Below are 14,182 nucleotides of genomic sequence, written 5' to 3' on the forward strand. Positions count from 1 at the left end.
TTCCCTGTTCTAGCCAGACTTCCCTGTTCTTACCTGGCCTAGCCAGACTTCACTGTGCTTACCTGGCCTAGCCAGACTTCACTGTGCTCCCCTGTTCTAACCTGGCCCAGCCAGACTTCACTGTGCTTCCCTGTTCTAACCAGACTTCACTGTGCTTCCCTGTTCTAACCTGGCCCAGCCAGACTACCCTGTTCTATTTCACTGTGCTTCCCTGTTCTAACCTGGCCCAGCCACACTTCCCTGTTCTAACCTGGCCCAGCCAGACTTCCCTGTTCTAACCTGGCCCAGCCAGACTTCACTGTGCTTCCCTGTTCTAACCTGGCCCAGCCAGACTTCACTGTGCTTCCCTGTTCTAACCTGGCCCAGCCAGACTTCCCTGTTCTAACCTGGCCCAGCCAGACTTCCCTGTGCTTCCCTGTTCTAACCTGGCCCAGCCAGACTTCACTGTGCTTCCCTGTTCTAACCTGGCCCAGCCAGACTTCCCTGTTCTAACCTGGCCCAGCCAGACTTCCCTGTTCTAACCTGGCCCAGCCAGACTTCACTGTGCTTCCCTGTTCTAACCTGGCCCAGCCAGACTTCCCTGTGCTTCCCTGTTCTAACCTGGCCCAGCCAGACTTCACTGTGCTTCCCTGTTCTAACCTGGCCCAGCCAGACTTCCCTGTTCTAACCTGGCCCAGCCAGACTTCCCTGTGCTTCCCTGTTCTAACCTGGCCCAGCCAGACTTCACTGTGCTTCCCTGTTCTAACCTGGCCCAGCCAGACTTCCCTGTGCTTCCCTGTTCTAACCTGGCCCAGCCAGACTTCACTGTGCTTCCCTGTTCTAACCTGGCCCAGCCAGACTTCCCTGTTCTAACCTGGCCCAGCCAGACTTCCCTGTGCTTCCCTGTTCTAACCTGGCCCAGCCAGACTTCACTGTGCTTCCTGTTCTAACCTGGCCCAGCCAGACTTCCCTGTGCTTCCCTGTTCTAACCTGGCCCAGCCAGACTTCACTGTGCTTCCCTGTTCTAACCTGGCCCAGCCAGACTTCCCTGTTCTAACCTGGCCCAGCCAGACTTCCCTGTGCTTCCCTGTTCTAACCTGGCCCAGCCAGACTTCACTGTGCTCTCGTCTCCTACAGTGCAGGGGGGGGGGGGCGAGCAGCTCTCAGCCTCTGAAGTGTTTTACATTAGTTATGTCCAACCCGGTGTCTCCTAGCGCCTGGCTTCATACATTCTGATGAGAGATCGCGAGAGAGAGGTGCTGTGATGTCAAGGAGAGACAGACCCCTCCCCCCAAGGATTCTACTATTCCCAATAGCTCCCCATTATTATATTATTCACCTCTATAGACAGAGTGGTGGATATTGTCCCTGAGGTAAAACCAGAGTGGTGGATATAGAGGTAAAACAGATTAGAGACAGAGTGGTGGATATAGTCCCTGAGGTAAAACAGATTAGAGACAGAGTGGTGGATATAGTCCCTGAGGTAAAACAGGTTAGAGACAGAGTGGTGGATATTGTCCCTGAGGTAAAACAGGTTAGAGACAGAGTGGTGGATATTGTCCCTGAGGTAAAACAGGTTAGAGACAGAGTGGTGGATATTGTCCCTGAGGTAAAAACAGATTAGAGACAGAGTGGTGGATATAGTCCCTGAGGTAAAACAGATTAGAGACAGAGTGGTGGATATTGTCCCTGAGGTAAAACAGATTAGAGACAGAGTGGTGGATATTGTCCCTGAGGTAAAAACAGATTAGAGACAGAGTGGTGGATATAGCCCCTGAGGTAAAAACAGATTAGAGACAGAGTGGTGGATATTGTCCCTGAGGTAAAACAGGTTAGAGACAGAGTGGTGGATATTGTCCCTGAGGTAAAACAGATTAGAGACAGAGTGGTGGATATAGTCCCTGAGGTAAAACAGGTTAGAGACAGAGTGGTGGTTATTGTCCCTGAGGTAAAACAGGTTAGAGACAGAGTGGTGGTTATTGTCCCTGAGGTAAAACAGATTAGAGACAGAGTGGTGGATATTGCCCCTGAGGTAAAACTATGTGTGGGTAGTAACTGAGTTAGCAGTCTTTTTAACTCAAGCCCACACACTTCTCATTCACACTGTACATGGTGTGACGTCATGAACACTCAGCAGCTCTGTGTCTTTGGTTGAAAGCAGTAGGTGTTATGTGTAAACACAGCAGACATGTATGAGTTAGGACATTCACTCTACCAACACCATTATCCCAGTGTATGAGTTAGGACATTCACTCTACCATCACCATTATCCCAGTGTATGAGTTAGGACATTCACTCTACCACCACCATTATCCCAGTTAGGACATTCACTCTACCATCACCATTATCCCAGTGTATGAGTTAGGACATTCACTCTACCACCACCATTATCCCAGTGTATGAGTTAGGACATTCACTCTACCATCACCATTATCCCAGTGTATGAGTTAGGACATTCACTCTACCACTACCATTATCCCAGTGTATGAGTTAGGACATTCACTCTACCACCACCATCCCATCTTAGCAGAGTCATTGTCTCTCTCTTCACTCCTCTCATCACAGAGGGATGATGTTCCTCTCATAGTTCAGGCACAGCAAGATAGATCAGCCTTTCATAATGGATGATCAAGACAGTGTGCCCTCCTGGACAGAGTCCTCCTGTGATTGAGACAGTGTACCCTCCTGGACAGATTCCCCCTGTGATTGAGACAGTGTACCCTCCTAGACAGATTCATTCGGGACAGATTCCTCCTGTGATTGAGACAGTGTACCCTCCTAGACAGATTCCTTCTGGACAGATTTCCCTTCCTAGACAGATTCCTTCTGGACAGATTCCTCCTGTGATCAAGACAGTGTACCCTCCTAGACAGATTCCTTCTGGACAGATTCCCCCTGTGATTGAGACAGTGTTCCCTCCTAGACAGATTCCTCCTGTGATGAAGACACGTAGGGGATAGGAAGGGTCTGGGGGGGGCACACACACATTGTCTCTCTCAGAAGAGCCTCTGAGCTCTATCAATTACCGTGTTTCCAGCTGCAGGCGGCTGCAGGGCTGAGTGGGCGAGAGAAAGAAGGAGAGAAGGATATATATATATATATATATATATATATATATATATATATAAATGAAGGCACACCAGGGACAGAAGGTTGAGAAGTCAGTAGAGAGAGAGAGAGAGGAGAGTCAGAAAATCTTGAAAGTCCATCAGAGATGAGGTTGGATTTACAGAAGAGAGGCTTACTTCCTCGCTCCGCATTCACATCCATCCCTGACACACACACAGCCTTCAGACAGGTCTGTGTAGGGGTTGAACGCGTGCTAGAAGGGACATGTGGTACAGTATCTCACCCGGTAATAATGCTCTTTAATGATCTAGACGGGAGTCAAGCTGATACCGACTGAACAGGCGCTTCTTTCTCTCTCTAATTCGCCACCTGGAGAAATGGACTGGAAATTGATAGTTGCCAGAACTGACTGAATTTCTTAGAAGCACAGTCGGTAATGTAATTAAATAAAACATATATATCTCAATCCTCTCGCAAAGGACATCTTCTGAAGTAGATCAATCTAATCTACACTATATATGTCTTCATCAGGGTCTCACTGTGTCAGAGAGGACAATGGGACATGTCCACTAGTCTTCATCAGGGTCTCACTGTGTCAGAGAGGACAATGGGACATGTCCACTAGTCTTCATCAGGGTCTCACTGTGTCAGAGAGGACAATGGGACATGTCCACTAGTCTTCATCAGGGTCTCACTGTGTCAGAGAGGACAATGGGACATGTCCACTAGTCTTCATCAGGGTCTCATTGTGTCAGAGAGGACAATGGGACATGTCCACTAGTCTTCATCAGGGTCTCATTGTGTCAGAGAGGACAAGGGGACATGTCCACTAGTCTTCATCACGGTCTCACTGTGTCAGAGAGGACAATGGGACATGTCCACTAGTCTTCATCAGGGTCTCACTGTGTCAGAGAGGACAATGGGACATGTCCACTAGTCTTCATCACGGTCTCACTGTGTCAGAGAGGACAATGGGACATGTCCACTAGTCTTCATCAGGGTCTCACTGTGTCAGAGAGGACAATGGGACATGTCCACTAGTCTTCATCAGGGTCTCATTGTGTCAGAGAGGACAATGGGACATGTCCACTAGTCTTCATCAGGGTCTCATTGTGTCAGAGAGGACAATGGGACATGTCCACTAGTCTTCATCAGGGTCTCACTGTGTCAGAGAGGACAATGGGACATGTCCACTAGTCTTCATCAGGGTCTCACTGTGTCAGAGAGGACAATGGGACATGTCCACTAGTCTTCATCAGGGTCTCACTGTGTCAGAGAGGACAATGGGACATGTCCACTAGTCTTCATCAGGGTCTCACTGTGTCAGAGAGGACAATGGGACATGTCCACTAGTCTTCATCAGGGTCTCACTGTGTCAGAGAGGACAATGGGACATGTCCACTAGTCTTCATCAGGGTCTCACTGTGTCAGAGAGGACAATGGGACATGTCCACTAGTCTTCATCAGGGTCTCACTGTGTCAGAGAGGACAATGGGACATGTCCACTAGTCTTCATCAGGGTCTCACTGTGTCAGAGAGGACAATGGGACATGTCCACTAGTCTTCATCAGGGTCTCATTGTGTCAGAGAGGACAATGGGACATGTCCACTAGTCTTCATCAGGGTCTCACTGTGTCAGAGAGGACAAGGGGACATGTCCACTAGTCTTCATCAGGGTCTCATTGTGTCAGAGAGGACAATGGGACATGTCCACTAGTCTTCATCAGGGTCTCATTGTGTCAGAGAGGACAATGGGACATGTCCACTAGTCTTCATCAGGGTCTCATTGTGTCAGAGAGGACAATGGGACATGTCCACTAGTCTTCATCAGGGTCTCATTGTGTCAGAGAGGACAATGGGACATGTCCACTAGTCTTCATCAGGGTCTCACTGTGTCAGAGAGGACAATGGGACATGTCCACTAGTCTTCATCAGGGTCTCACTGTGTCAGAGAGGACAATGGGACATGTCCACTAGTCTTCATTAGGGTCTCACTGTGTCAGAGAGGACAAGGGGACATGTCCACTAGTCTTCATCAGGGTCTCATTGTGTCAGAGAGGACAATGGGACATGTCCACTAGTCTTCATCAGGGTCTCATTGTGTCAGAGAGGACAATGGGACATGTCCACTAGTCTTCATCAGGGTCTCACTGTGTCAGAGAGGACAATGGGACATGTCCACTAGTCTTCATCAGGGTCTCACTGTGTCAGAGAGGACAATGGGACATGTCCACTAGTCTTCATCAGGGTCTCACTGTGTCAGAGAGGACAATGGGACATGTCCACTAGTCTTCATTAGGGTCTCACTGTGTCAGAGAGGACAAGGGGACATGTCCACTAGTCTTCATCAGGGTCTCATTGTGTCAGAGAGGACAATGGGACATGTCCACTAGTCTTCATCAGGGTCTCATTGTGTCAGAGAGGACAATGGGACATGTCCACTAGTCTTCATCAGGGTCTCACTGTGTCAGAGAGGACAATGGGACATGTCCACTAGTCTTCATCAGGGTCTCACTGTGTCAGAGAGGACAATGGGACATGTCCACTAGTCTTCATCAGGGTCTCATTGTGTCAGAGAGGACAATGGGACATGTCCACTAGTCTTCATCAGGGTCTCACTGTGTCAGAGAGGACAATGGGACATGTCCACTAGTCTTCATCAGGGTCTCATTGTGTCAGAGAGGACAATGGGACATGTCCACTAGTCTTCATCAGGGTCTCACTGTGTCAGAGAGGACAATGGGACATGTCCACTAGTCTTCATCAGGGTCTCATTGTGTCAGAGAGGACAATGGGACATGTCCACTAGTCTTCATCAGGGTCTCACTGTGTCAGAGAGGACAATGGGACATGTCCACTAGTCTTCATCAGGGTCTCATTGTGTCAGAGAGGACAATGGGACATGTCCACTAGTCTTCATCAGGGTCTCACTGTGTCAGAGAGGACAATGGGACATGTCCACTAGTCTTCATCAGGGTCTCATTGTGTCAGAGAGGACAATGGGACATGTCCACTAGTCTTCATCAGGGTCTCATTGTGTCAGAGAGGACAATGGGACATGTCCACTAGTCTTCATCAGGGTCTCACTGTGTCAGAGAGGACAATGGGACATGTCCACTAGTCTTCATCAGGGTCTCATTGTGTCAGAGAGGACAATGGGACATGTCCACTAGTCTTCATTAGGGTCTCACTGTGTCAGAGAGGACAAGGGGACATGTCCACTAGTCTTCATCAGGGTCTCATTGTGTCAGAGAGGACAATGGGACATGTCCACTAGTCTTCATCAGGGTCTCATTGTGTCAGAGGACAATGGGACATGTCCACTAGTCTTCATCAGGGTCTCACTGTGTCAGAGAGGACAATGGGACATGTCCACTAGTCTTCATTAGGGTCTCACTGTGTCAGAGAGGACAAGGGGACATGTCCACTAGTCTTCATCAGGGTCTCATTGTGTCAGAGAGGACAATGGGACATGTCCACTAGTCTTCATCAGGGTCTCATTGTGTCAGAGAGGACAATGGGACATGTCCACTAGTCTTCATCAGGGTCTCACTGTGTCAGAGAGGACAATGGGACATGTCCACTAGTCTTCATCAGGGTCTCACTGTGTCAGAGAGGACAATGGGACATGTCCACTAGTCTTCATCAGGGTCTCATTGTGTCAGAGAGGACAATGGGACATGTCCACTAGTCTTCATCAGGGTCTCACTGTGTCAGAGAGGACAATGGGACATGTCCACTAGTCTTCATCAGGGTCTCATTGTGTCAGAGAGGACAATGGGACATGTCCACTAGTCTTCATCAGGGTCTCACTGTGTCAGAGAGGACAATGGGACATGTCCACTAGTCTTCATCAGGGTCTCTGTGTCAGAGAGGACAATGGGACATGTCCACTAGTCTTCATCAGGGTCTCACTGTGAGAGGACAATGGGACATGTCCACTAGTCTTCATCAGGGTCTCATTGTGTCAGAGAGGACAATGGGACATGTCCACTAGTCTTCATCAGGGTCTCATTGTGTCAGAGAGGACAATGGGACATGTCCACTAGTCTTCATCAGGGTCTCACTGTGTCAGAGAGGACAATGGGACATGTCCACTAGTCTTCATCAGGGTCTCATTGTGTCAGAGAGGACAATGGGACATGTCCACTAGTCTTCATCAGGGTCTCATTGTGTCAGAGAGGACAATGGGACATGTCCACTAGTCTTCATCAGGGTCTCACTGTGTCAGAGAGGACAATGGGACATGTCCACTAGTCTTCATCAGGGTCTCACTGTGTCAGAGAGGACAATGGGACATGTCCACTAGTCTTCATTAGGGTCTCACTGTGTCAGAGAGGACAAGGGGACATGTCCACTAGTCTTCATCAGGGTCTCATTGTGTCAGAGAGGACAATGGGACATGTCCACTAGTCTTCATCAGGGTCTCATTGTGTCAGAGAGGACAATGGGACATGTCCACTAGTCTTCATCAGGGTCTCACTGTGTCAGAGAGGACAATGGGACATGTCCACTAGTCTTCATCAGGGTCTCACTGTGTCAGAGAGGACAATGGGACATGTCCACTAGTCTTCATCAGGGTCTCATTGTGTCAGAGAGGACAATGGGACATGTCCACTAGTCTTCATCAGGGTCTCATTGTGTCAGAGAGGACAATGGGACATGTCCACTAGTCTTCATCAGGGTCTCATTGTGTCAGAGAGGACAATGGGACATGTCCACTAGTCTTCATCAGGGTCTCACTGTGTCAGAGAGGACAATGGGACATGTCCACTAGTCTTCATCAGGGTCTCACTGTGTCAGAGAGGACAATGGGACATGTCCACTAGTCTTCATCAGGGTCTCATTGTGTCAGAGAGGACAATGGGACATGTCCATGAGCCTACTGTACTGAAACCTGACTGAATGAGTTCAGTGTTCAGTCTAGTATGAACACACTAGGGAATCGTGTTCCATTTGGGAGCAGGATAACTACAGGTTCAGATGAATGACAGGAAGGAGAAAGGTCTCTATCTACAGGTTCAGATGAATGACAGGAAGGAGAAAAGTCTCTATCTACAGGTTCAGATGAATGACAGGAAGGAGAAAGGTCTCTATCTACAGGTTCAGATGAATGACAGGAAGGAGAAAGGTCTCTATCTACAGGTTCAGATGAGTGACAGGAAGGAGAAGGGTCTCTATCTACAGGTTCAGATGAATGACAGGAAGGAGAAAGGTCTCTTCTCAACTGTCTGAAGTTCTGAGAGTTAAACATGTATAAATAGAATCCCTTGAATGGGAAAATCAATGATGTCATAATGAGTGGACTGGCAGCCATATTGAGTGGGCTGGCAGCCATATTGAGTGGACTGGCAGCCATATTGAGTGGGCTGGCAGCCATATTGAGTGGACTGGCAGCCATAATGAGACTGGCAGCCATATTGAGTGGACTGGCAGCCATATTGAGTGGACTGGCAGCCATATTGAGTGGACTGGCAGCCATATTGAGTGGACCGGCAGCCATATTGAGTGGGACCGACAGCCATATTGAGTGGGACCGACAGCCATATTGAGTGGGACCGACAGCCATATTGAGTGGACTGGCAGCCATATTGAGTGGACTGGCAGCCATATTGAGTGGACTGGCAGCCATATTGAGTGGACTGGCAGCCATATTGAGTGGACTGGCAGCCACATTTAGTGGACTGGCAGCCACATTGAGTGGACTGGCAGCCATATTGAGTGGACCGGCAGCCATATTGAGTGGACCGGCAGCCATATTGAGTGGACCGGCAGCCATATTGAGTGGACCGGCAGCCATATTGAGTGGACCGGCAGCCATATTGAGTGGGACCGACAGCCATATTGAGTGGACCGGCAGCCATATTGAGTGGGACCGACAGCCATATTGAGTGGGACCGACAGCCATATTGAGTGGACCGGCAGCCATATTGAGTGGACCGGCAGCCATATTGAGTGGACCGGCAGCCATATTGAGTGGACCGGCAGCCATATTGAGTGGACTGGCAGCCATATTGAGTGGACTGGCAGCCATATTGAGTGGACTGGCAGCCATATTGAGTGGACTGGCAGCCATATTGAGTGGACTGGCAGCCATTAGTGGACTGGAGTGGACTGGCAGCCATATTGAGTGGACTGGCAGCCATATTGAGTGGACTGGCAGCCATATTGAGTGGACTGGCAGCCACATTGAGTGGACTGGCAGTCTGAGTGGACTGGCAGCCATTGAGTGGACTGGCAGTCATATTGAGTGGACTGGCAGCCATATTGAGTGGACTGGCAGCCATATTGAGTGGACTGGCAGCCACATTGAGTGGACTGGCAGCCATATTGAGTGGACTGGCAGCCATATTGGAGTGGACTGGCAGCCATATTGAGTGGACTGGCAGCCATATTGAGTGGACTGGCAGCCATATTGAGTGGACTGGCAGCCCATATTGAGTGGACTGGCAGCCACATTGAGTGGACTGGCAGCCATATTGAGTGGACTGGCAGCCACATTGAGTGGACTGGCAGCCATATTGAGTGGACTGGCAGCCATATTTGAGTGGACTGGCAGCCATATTGGCAGCCACATTGAGTGGACTGGCAGCCATATTGAGTGGACTGGCAGCCATATTGGTGGACTGGCAGCCACATTGAGTGGACTGGCAGCCATATTGAGTGGACTGGCAGCCATATTGAGTGGACTGGCAGCCACATTGAGTGGACTGGCAGCCACATTGAGTGGACTGGCAGCCATATTGAGTGGACTGGCAGCCACATTGAGTGGACTGGCAGCCATATTGAGTGGACTGGCAGCCATATTGAGTGGACTGGCAGCCATATTGAGTGGACTGGCAGCCATATTGAGTGGGGCAGCCATATTGAGTGGACTGGCAGCCATATTGAGTGTCCCCGTAGCTCACAACAGATGATAACTCACTTCCTCTACAGTTCTCTATAATGTAACCTTGGCTAACTCTCTGCTGTCTCTCTACAGGAGCAGCTGTCCCTCCAGCAGAATGGGTCCGTCTCCTCCTCAGGCGTGCTGACTGTATCCTGGAGCCCCTGGAGCCTGGACAGAGAGGGGCTGAAGCTGTTGTCTATCGGCCTGGCTGTGGTGGCTATCCTAGTGGTCTTCATGTGGGAGAAACTCCACTGAGACCGAGGGGCTGGAAGACATGGACCTGGGCCTGTATTTATAGAGCGTCTCGGAGGAAGAGTGCTGATCCAGGATCAGGGCCCTCCTTTACAATCATCCTTATGTTCTACAAGGCAAAACTGATCAGCATTCATACACCGAGACTCTTTATGAATAAGGGACCTGGATCAAATACATATGGAAATTATTTCCAAGTACTTTGTACTGGGCAAACTAAATCAAGCGTAGCTCGAGTATTTGAAAGAATTTGACATATTTATTTGGCCCTATAGGTTTGGTTGAAATGGGTTTTGGATGGGTCCTAGTTTAGCTTTATATGAGGAAAAACTTCTCAGTCTTGGACAAAGACGGATGGATTCTGGAGCTGCATGTGAGAGTTAGGAAGAGGAGACGAGGGAAGGAAACAAGGACAGGAGAGGTTAAAGACATGTTGTGTGATACTCTGATTTAAGATGGTGGATATCTTTAATTAAAAGTATTTATTTTGACCACAATGAAACAGACACAGAGGAACAGGTATATTTGTTGGTAATGAGTTTAGATCACAGTAAAAGCCCTCTCTGTGTCTGTCCTACTGTCGTACCACATTGTGATTGTTTATCCAAACATTTTTTTGTTTTTTTTTCTCTCGTGTTTCTCTATTTGTATTTCTGCTTTTATGGTTTTCCATTTTAACGTCAGTCTACTACTGAATAGATGGGAGACCCCTTTGTGCCCTGGTATGAAGTAGTTAGGGAACAAGGTGCTATTTGGGATGTAGTGATGTTACAGTGTGAAACTGCATGTTGTTTGGTTCTATTCATGTACATCTCAGCAGTGGATCATCTCCTATCCCAGGGGACTTATTGTCTGGCCTAGATCTCTGTCTGGCCTAGATCCCTGTCTGGCCTAGATCCCTGTATGCCTCTCAAATGGCACCCTTTTCCCTTTATAGTGCACTACTTTTCACCAGGACCTATGGGGGGAGGGAGGGGTCTGGCCAAAGGTCGTGCACTATATAGAGAATAGAGTGTCATTTGGGACACAGTCTTGACAGTGTTTTCTCATCTTTGTTTGCAGGGTAAAGCTAACCTTAATAAACCACAACTCCATGCTCTCTGTCTGTCTGGCTTTTTCTTTGTAACTCTGCCTAGAAGGCCAGCATCCCAGAGTCGCCTCTTCACTGTTAACGTTGAGACTGGACAGAGGAACTCTTCCTAGAAGGCCAGCATCCCAGAGTCGCTCTTCACTGTTAACGTGAGACTGGACAGAGGAACTCTGCCTAGAAGGGCAACATCCCGGAGTCGCCTCTTCACTGTTAACGTTGAGACTGGACAGAGGAACTCTTCCTAGAAGGTCAGCATCCCGAGTCGCCTCTTCACTGTTGACGTTGAGACTGGACAGAGGAACTCTTCCTAGAAGTCAGCATCCCAGCCTCTTCATCCTGGACAGAGGAACTCTTCTAGAAGGTCATCCCTCGCCTTCACTGTTAATGTTGAGACTGGACAGAGGAACTCTTCCTAGAAGGCCAGCATCCCGGAGTCGCCTCTTCACTGTTGACGTTGAGACTGGACAGAGGAACTCTTCCTAGAAGGCCAGCATCCCGGGAGTCGCCTCTTCACTGTTGACGTTGAGACTGGTGTTTTGGATACTATTTAATGAAGCTGCCAGTTGAGGACTTGTGAGGCGTCTGTTTCTCAAACTAGACTCTCTAATGTATTTGTCCTCTTGCTCAGTTGTGCACCGGGGCCTCCCACTCCTCTTTCTATTCTGGTTAGAGCCAGTTTGTGCTGTTCTGTGAAGGGAGTAGTACACAGCGTTGTACGAGATCTTCAGTTTCTTGGCAACTTCTCACATGGAACAGCCTTCATTTCTCAGAACAAGAAGAGACTGACGAGTTTCCTGAAGAAAGGTCTTTGTTTCCTGCCATTTTGAGCCTGTAATCAAACCCACAAATGCTGATGCTCCAGATACTCAACTAGTCTAAAGAAGGCCAGTTTTATTGCTTCTTTAATCAGAACTACAGTTTTCAGCTGTGCTAACATAACGGCAAAATGGTTTTCTAATGATCAATTAGCCTTTTAAAATGATAAACTTGGATTAGCTAACACGACGTACCATTGGAACACAGAAGTGATGGTTGCTGATAATGGGCCTCTGTACGCCTATGTAGATATTCCATAAAAAATCTGCCATTTCCAGCTACAATAGTCATTTAAAACATTAACAATGTCTACACTGTAATTATATAACTTTAATGGACAAAAAAATGTGGTTTTCTTTCAAAAACAAGGACATTTCTAACTGACCCCAAACTTTTGAGCGTTAGGGTATATCTGAGTCTATGTTCAACATGTACCTCTGTCAGCCTGTATATATCTGAGTCTATGTTCAACATGTCTGTGAGCCTGTATATATCTGAGTCTATGTTCAACATGTACCTCTGTCAGCCTGTATATATCTGAGTCTATGTTCAACATGTCTGTCAGCCTGTATATATCTGAGTCTATGTTCAACATGCTTAATTTAATGGGAACGCTAGCCTGTATCGGTGGTGACTCCCAGTCCTCTGTAGTAATGGTAGATGTGGTGACTCCCAGTCCTCTGTAGTAATGGTAGATGTGGTGACTCCCAGTCCTCTGTAGTAATGGTAGATGTGGTGACTCCCAGTCCTCTGTAGTAATGGTAGATGTGGTGACCCCCAGTCCTCTGTAGTAATGGTAGATGTGGTGACTCCCAGTCCTCTGTAGTAATGGTAGATGTGGTGACCCCCAGCCTCTTGGATAAACAGAAGTACAGCCCACAGGAAGTAGTATTTGATGAAATGACACCACCATCCTTTCTCTTCACAGATTAGCTAGCTGGGTTTGAGTAAATTTCACTGACGTTCCAAATCTTCTTCTTATTTTTTTAATCCCTGTTTTATTGAAGAACACATAAATAATAGTTTAAATAAAACATGAAAAATAAGAACATCTGGCAGGTACAAGCACACGTCATACTTTCATCAGATTAGTTACTGTTACATCATCTTTTAATTAGACCATTTTTCAGGTACTGAAACCCATTTTTCTCCAGTGTTTCTGGCTTCTCTCCTCATGAATTCTTAAAGCCAGGGTTTACACGCTCCATACAATGTATTTCTGTAACCATGTCTATCCAATGTGTCACGGTGGGAGGGTCTTTTGTAAGACATCTCTCTTGTGAAAGCCTTTTTACTGACTTTAACTGGTGCTTTTCTCTATTGGGGAAGTATTTTCACCCAATGTCAGGTATTTCACCCAATGTCAAAACCCCATTATTTTCCCCAATGTTAGAATCTTATTTCTCCTTTGTAAGTTTCCATTTTTTGCAGGCAGGACCAAAAGATGGGCGTGTGATCTCGCCCTTGATAGCTGCGTTCTCATCCAACAAGGGTTTTGGGAACCAGTCTTGTTTTGATTTCAGTTTAGGTCTTATGAATGAAACGATATCGTTCTTCCAATAAATTCTCTCTCCCAAGTCCTTGAGTTGGTAGAGATTTGTTGAGTCTCTAATATGTTCAACCTTGTTTCATCAGTTATTTCAAGTTACCTTTGAGGATATAGAATACCCAAGTAAAGATTTGAAATCATAGGCCTCCCGGGTGGCGCAGTGGTTAAGGGCGCTGTACTGCAGCGCCAGCTGTGCCACCAGAGACTCTGGGTTCGTGGCCAGGCTCTGTCGCAACCGGGGAGGTCCGTGGAGCGACTCACAATTGGCCTAGCGTCGTCAAGGTTAGGGAGGGCTTGGCGGTAGGGATATCTTTGTCTCATCGCGCACCAGCGACTCCTGTGGCGGGCGAGCAGTGCACGCTCCAACCAAGGTTGCCAGGTGCACGGTGTTTCCTCCGACACATTGGTGCGGCTGGCTTCCGGGTTGGATGCGCGCTGTGTTAAGAAGCAGTGGTTGGGTCGTATATCGGAGCACCTGTTTGTACACCTGTTACACCTGTTTGTACACCTGTTGGAACACCTGTTTGTACACCTGTTG

General features: G+C 48.0%; 1 long non-coding RNA gene across 1 annotated transcript in view; it reads left to right on the forward strand.

Moving 5' to 3' along the window:
- LOC135568915 (uncharacterized) overlaps positions 1 to 11,288 on the forward strand; it is a 38,522-nt gene extending 27,234 nt beyond the window's left edge. The window contains exon 2 of the long non-coding RNA XR_010462763.1: positions 10,031 to 11,288. This is a non-coding gene — a long non-coding RNA (uncharacterized LOC135568915). The remainder of the gene's footprint in view (positions 1 to 10,030) is intronic.
- Positions 11,289 to 14,182: the final 2,894 nt, after the last annotated feature.

Source organism: Oncorhynchus nerka, unplaced genomic scaffold (genome assembly GCF_034236695.1).
Source record: "Oncorhynchus nerka isolate Pitt River unplaced genomic scaffold, Oner_Uvic_2.0 unplaced_scaffold_1336, whole genome shotgun sequence".
NCBI classification, from domain to species: domain Eukaryota; kingdom Metazoa; phylum Chordata; class Actinopteri; order Salmoniformes; family Salmonidae; genus Oncorhynchus; species Oncorhynchus nerka.